At 42.2% G+C, this 5,926-nt stretch overlaps 1 non-coding gene across 1 annotated transcript; it reads right to left on the bottom strand.

Moving 5' to 3' along the window:
- Window positions 1-1,834: 1,834 nt before the first annotated feature.
- On the bottom strand, window positions 1,835-1,909 carry Trnas-cga (transfer RNA serine (anticodon CGA)). The gene has a single exon. It is a non-coding gene; the product is annotated as a tRNA-Ser (tRNA).
- Window positions 1,910-5,926: the final 4,017 nt, after the last annotated feature.

The following is a 5,926-nucleotide window of genomic DNA, read 5'->3' as shown; positions in this document are numbered from 1 at the left end:
GTTCTACCTATGATCCCTACACCTTTTCAATTTACACTTCTGCTTTCAAAAAACCCAGGTATGAACCATCTACAACTGTATGACAGCATATACATACAAAATTGACACAATTAATTACAGCTGTACTTGAAATATTACATAATTATTTACAAAATATGTTTTAATACATTTATTCCACCTACGTCAAAGAGGTTATTTTAAACAGATAAACTACCCTTAACAAAAGCTTACTCTCGTTATAGTATTTGCTTAATTTTTCAAAATTATTATGGAACAAAATTTTTAAATTATACATATTAATGGCAGTATTATTTTTACAATACCATTACAAATTCTGTGCCAATTTAATGTATTTAGTTCTACAAATAGCTATTCTTCATTGATCATTCCTCCTGAGTCAAAATATGAGACAGATTTTAAACGTAATAATAAGGACGCCCCTATTGCCCCTGAACTAACACAAGGCTGGATATGACTAAAATGCCATGAAGTTTGGAGGTAGGACCCTCCAGCTGACGCTTTGTGGGGTTTCAGTAATTTACCTTCAGATGCTTGTTTATGATGGCTGTCTACGCAAATGTGTGTCTAGATTTTCGTGTACGTGTTGAATGTAAGGCGTTTAAACTCTGAACGTGAGGGGCTGGCGAGGTAGTGGGAGAAGTTCATAGTGACAAAAATTTCCGCGGATCGTGTGCACCACGTTTTCCTGACATAACCCTGAATGGAAAACAAATGTGTCGGCCTACAGACGAAAGAGCGCTGAAGACAGTGGACAACGTAAGGTTAAAGTGCGCTAAGTAGAAGCGGGTCCATCTCCTAAGATTTATAGAATTTTGTTAATGTGGTTTTGCAGACTACCGAAAAGTGCCAAATCATACAGGTTACACATGTTTATGTGATGGGAGGAGCCTGTCGATTTAATTGAAATAAATTTCTTCTTAAGGCAGTATCGATGATTATTTATCTCACGGTAACAGGTTTCGACAGAAGCTTGCCGTTATCATCTGATCTTCGGAAATTTGAAGTGCATACATATCAGCCACATAGCGGGAACACCTTAACTCGTAATCCAGCGTAACCACATTGGTTTCACAGTAACAAGAAGAAGAAAATGTAAAATAAACATTGCGTCAAATGTGTTTACTGAAGTGGCTGGCATAGGCTTAAGTTGTAGAGTCGTAAACCGACAACATAATGGTATTTTGGGTTCCTGTCTTTATTTAAACGCTGGGCGTTGCGTTTCTGAACCGGGCAGCATAGACGTCTAGAGAAAGTGTGTGATGTGGGTAACGGGATGTGGACGACCTTTCCATAGTGTGACATGTTTACGGTGGCGTTGGATTGAATTGTGTTGAAATTTGGTGAGGATGCTCTATCATTAACCCACACTGCACTTCACCTGAACGTCTAAAGTGTCGACTGATGCTTTTTTTTGTGTAGACATTTTGCTTTGCATCATTACATGGGGAACTTTCAGGCACGTTCTAGTCGATTTTCGAAATTCCTAGTACTTTGAAGCAAAATGTCGGTGTTTCGAGAAAGTGGCTCTTTAACTTTGATCCGCAGTGGAATTTCCGCGCGATATTCCACTTCATCAATGGGCTGTGGGATTTTTGTCAGCACCCCCTGTCTCTGTGCTGCGAAACTGTGGCGCTGGCTTTTAAATGCGTACGAAGCTGCAACGTGTACTATAAGGACTCCCCTATATCGACCGTTCACACACCCATTACATTCCCTCTGATGAAGGATAAATCTAGAGAGTTTAGCGGAGAGTTTGTCACAACTGAGCAATAAACCAATATTAATTTGAAACTTCTTGGCTGATTAAAACTGTGTGCCGGACCGAGACTCGAACTCGGGACCATTGCCTTTCGCGGGCAAGTGCTCTACCAACTGAGCTATCCAAGCACGACTCGCGCCCCGTCCTCACATTCTGGAATATTAATTTGTTCTAAAATTGTTCTACAAAAAATTATTACCCTTCCACGAAATAGTCGGTCGCTCGTGGAAAGAAATACCAGGCCAGGTCTACGTATACGTTAAGAGCAGGGCGACGATGCACCGACCGCGAAAGTACGTCGAGACGCCATTACCGCTGTGCCGGAAATGCAATTAATGGTTTAATACGCCACCCATACTTTTGTATAAATTTCTGACTGTCGTAACGCAGCTAATTTTCCGCTATTTTAAAGAAAATCGTTGTTAACTGAACATCTAAAGTTAGATAGGGAAGTACGCGCAGCGTTGCGTGTAATACTAAATAGTATATTTGAAGTAGAGCACTTGTCCGCGAAATGCAAGATCCCTAGTTCGAGTCTCGGTCTGGCACGCAGTTTTAATAGTATTTGAAATGCATTCCCTTTTATTTACTGGTTCCCATTGGAAATCCCGGAACAACTAATATAATTGACCCTCACTGCTGTTTCAGTAAGTCACTTTAAATATACATCTACATCTACATCTATACTCCGCAAGCCACCTGACGGTGTGTGACGGAGAGTAACTTCAGTACCTCTATCGGTTCTCTCTTCTATTCCAGCGTCGTATTGTTCGTGGAAAGAAAGACTGTCGGCACGTCTCTGTGTGGGCTCTAATCCCTGATTTTATCCTCATGATCTCTTCGCGAGATATACGTAGGAGGGAGCAATATACTGCTTGACTCCTCGATGAAGGTATATTCTCGAAACTTCAACAAAAGCCGGTACCGAGCTACTGAGCGTCTCTCTTCCAGAGTCTTCCACTGCAGTCTATCTATCATATCCGTAACGCATTCGTGTTTACTAAATGATCCTGCAACGAAGCGCGCTGGTCTCCTTTGGATCTTCTTTATCTCTTCTATGAACCCTACCTGGTACGGATCCCACACCGGTGAGCAGTATTCAAGCACTGGGTGAACAAGAATACTGTAACCTACTTACTTTCTTTTCAGACTGCATTTCATTAGGATTCTTCCACTGAATCTCAGTGTGGCATCTGCTTTACCGACGATTAATTTTATATGGTCATTCCATTTCATATCACTCCTAATGCCTACTCCCAGTTAATTTATGGAATTAACTGCTTCCAGTTGCTGACCTGCAACATTGTAGCTAAATGATAAAGTACCTTTCTTTCTATGTATTACATGAATGATACAGCTATTTAATTTCCCATCCCTATTCATCTGTCCATCTGAGTCATAATGATTGTCAATGAGACGTTAATCTCGCATAGGCTCATAACCAATGAGGGGACACACAAAGTACAGTGGCTCTCTCAGTACACTCGTCACACACATACATACATTACACACACATGTGTGACCCCCTCTTCCCCCCCCTCCTAACCCACACACACACACGCACACACACACACACACACACACACACACACACACACACACACAGAGAGAGAGAGAGAGAGAGAGAGAGAGAGAGAGAGAGAGAGAGAGAGCGCGAGAGACATAGAAACACACACGAAACACACACATAAACAAACTTCTCTTCATTTTGGGTGGCACAATGGACATTTTCCTAGATATTAAATAAAAAATTGAGAGTACAATTCCTGTAGTTTCAGTTGTCCGCTACCCCTCTCACCCTTCACCGCCATTTCCAATCAAATGCCAGAGCTAGATATCCCCAGCCATTTATTTCAAATTGGGGGCACCTCTACCGAACTTTGAGATCTTATGATATTAACCTGAAAAGAATCGTGGGTCTCTAATGGACCGAAACTAAAACTGCCCACTTCACTCCACAGATGAGAGAAGGAAAAATGAAAAACACAAATAAAAATCACAGAGTATTTTATTCGTAATGTAAAATGATGAACCACTGACAAGTATGGTTCCTCTTGTCGTTCCAGTTGTTTTCAGTTAATATTGGGCCCTAGACCGATTGTAGTAAACCAAGTAGGCTTGGGAACAGAAGTGGTATGGCTAATATGGAGTCATGTATGTTATAACATATCTAGAGTTAATACTATAATGACAAAAGGAAAGTAAACACGTGCCATGAAAGAGAAGTAGCTAATGGGGAACCACGTACATTCAGAGATATAGTCTTAGGTTAAACGTAAATTGTTCGTTAATTATTCCGTGTGGGAGCGTGAATGAATGTGTATGCTATATTACAGATCTTTAGTGAGTAACTGAAATATCACCCTGGTGAAGATCCCTGTGCTTTCTGACCGATAGTTTCGGTCCTTCGCATATACACGTAAGGCAATTGGCATCTCAATATGCCAACGAGCATCTTAAGCGTTCACTGATTAGTGCAGAGGACTAGGGCGCGAGAGATTTCGCGTATCAGCAATGGATGAGGTTAGACAGGTGATAATACAATTTCCTGCGTGTGTAGCTTGGTCCCCCATTCCTATGACCCTCTAGCACACCAGTTTCCATCTATTTTGTGTAGCTCTTTAAAGGTAATATTATATCTCACCACTGATCTTCCTTTTAGCTTCTTATTCCTCCGAATGTATCAGTGAGTTTCTTCTGCCACTGCAGTTTGTCGAATTTAAGCGGGGAATCTGAAAATACCGCCATACAGGTTTTCCATTGGTTCACAGCAGTTACGTCTTTACTTTATCTGTATTCCCTGTCGTATCAGGCAACAATGCCGCAGTGCGTATATAGCCGACTAAACTGCACGCTGCTCTTTAATTTCAAGAGATCTGCTCATACTAAAGGCAGCTGTAAGGGGACAGTGACAGAAGACGATATTAAGGCAATATTTTTCTCCAGATGGCAGCTATCAGTGAAAAAACATAGACAAGTGACGAAATTGTGGTTTACTTGCGCGAAACAGGTGCCGTGCACCAAAGTAGGCGCCGTAATATCCTGGTGAGTCTCTCTACGTCCATCTTTATACAAGATGATAGCGGGACCTCGACTGCTCAGTGCAAAATATCGAATCAAAACACCTTCAGCAATCTAAACTTCCAGGTTTTTTTAATTTTAGGAGTCACTTTTACCGCTACATTAGGCTATCTTGAGGTCCCTTGACCGACATCTAGGAAGACTCCCACCTCTTATACAGTCGAAATAGTTGCCAAGTGACGGACAGCCAATGATAACCGAAGGGAACGCTGTGTTAACAAGAAATTTATCGATTACATCACTGAATGCCTGGCTTATATTCTTACTGAACCAGAGGTGCGGTTCTTCGTAGACACTGGTCAGGGGCCTGAATAAGGCGTACTGTAATCCTGAAACAGGTTCTCAAATAAAATAACCGCTGGAAATTTAAACAGCTTAATGTGTTTTGACTGGACATTTTGTATCCTTATGAAGTCTGCTTACTATGGTGGCAGAAAAACTGATTTATCATTTTACAATGATTTATCATTATGCAACGGGCAAAAATAAATTGCTGTCAGTAGAACTCGGCATTGTAGAAATGCTCAGTGAAGTATTATTTTATAGAACATTTTTCTAACTTAGCGGCCGCCTCTGGAAGTGGAAGGAGGTTTCCTCGGCACTTTTAGACCGCTGAATGGCGGAAGCAGGGACACTACCAGCCCGCTAATGCACCCAGCCGTCCCGCTAAGTGTCAATTAGTGACGTCACTGGCGCTACTGGCTGCACCGCACTTCCTCGTGAAGCAACTGCCGGCCCTGTCGCTGCAGGAACAGCTGTGGAGCGAAGCGAACGCACACCGCCTATGCCATTCGTACCACAAGATCTTGTAAGGAACTGCAAACACAGATATTAAGGACTGAATAATCTGTCAGCTCAATCATCTTCAGTTTATGTAAGTTGAAGGTGGAGTGGGAGAAAGAAAAAGAAGAGGAAGGGACTATTGATATCAGCCGTACCGGGACTTTTTTGCGGAAGCAGCGCCGACGAGTGAAAATGTGTGCTGGACCAGGATTCGGACCCAGGATCTCCGCTTACTGGCCGACCGCTGCGGACGAGCGGTTCTAGGCGCTTCAGTCCGGAACC

Source organism: Schistocerca serialis, chromosome 8 (genome assembly GCF_023864345.2).
Source record: "Schistocerca serialis cubense isolate TAMUIC-IGC-003099 chromosome 8, iqSchSeri2.2, whole genome shotgun sequence".
NCBI lineage: Eukaryota > Metazoa > Arthropoda > Insecta > Orthoptera > Acrididae > Schistocerca > Schistocerca serialis.
Note: the sequence above shows the minus strand (reverse complement) of the source record. Positions and strands in the feature narration are given on the sequence as shown.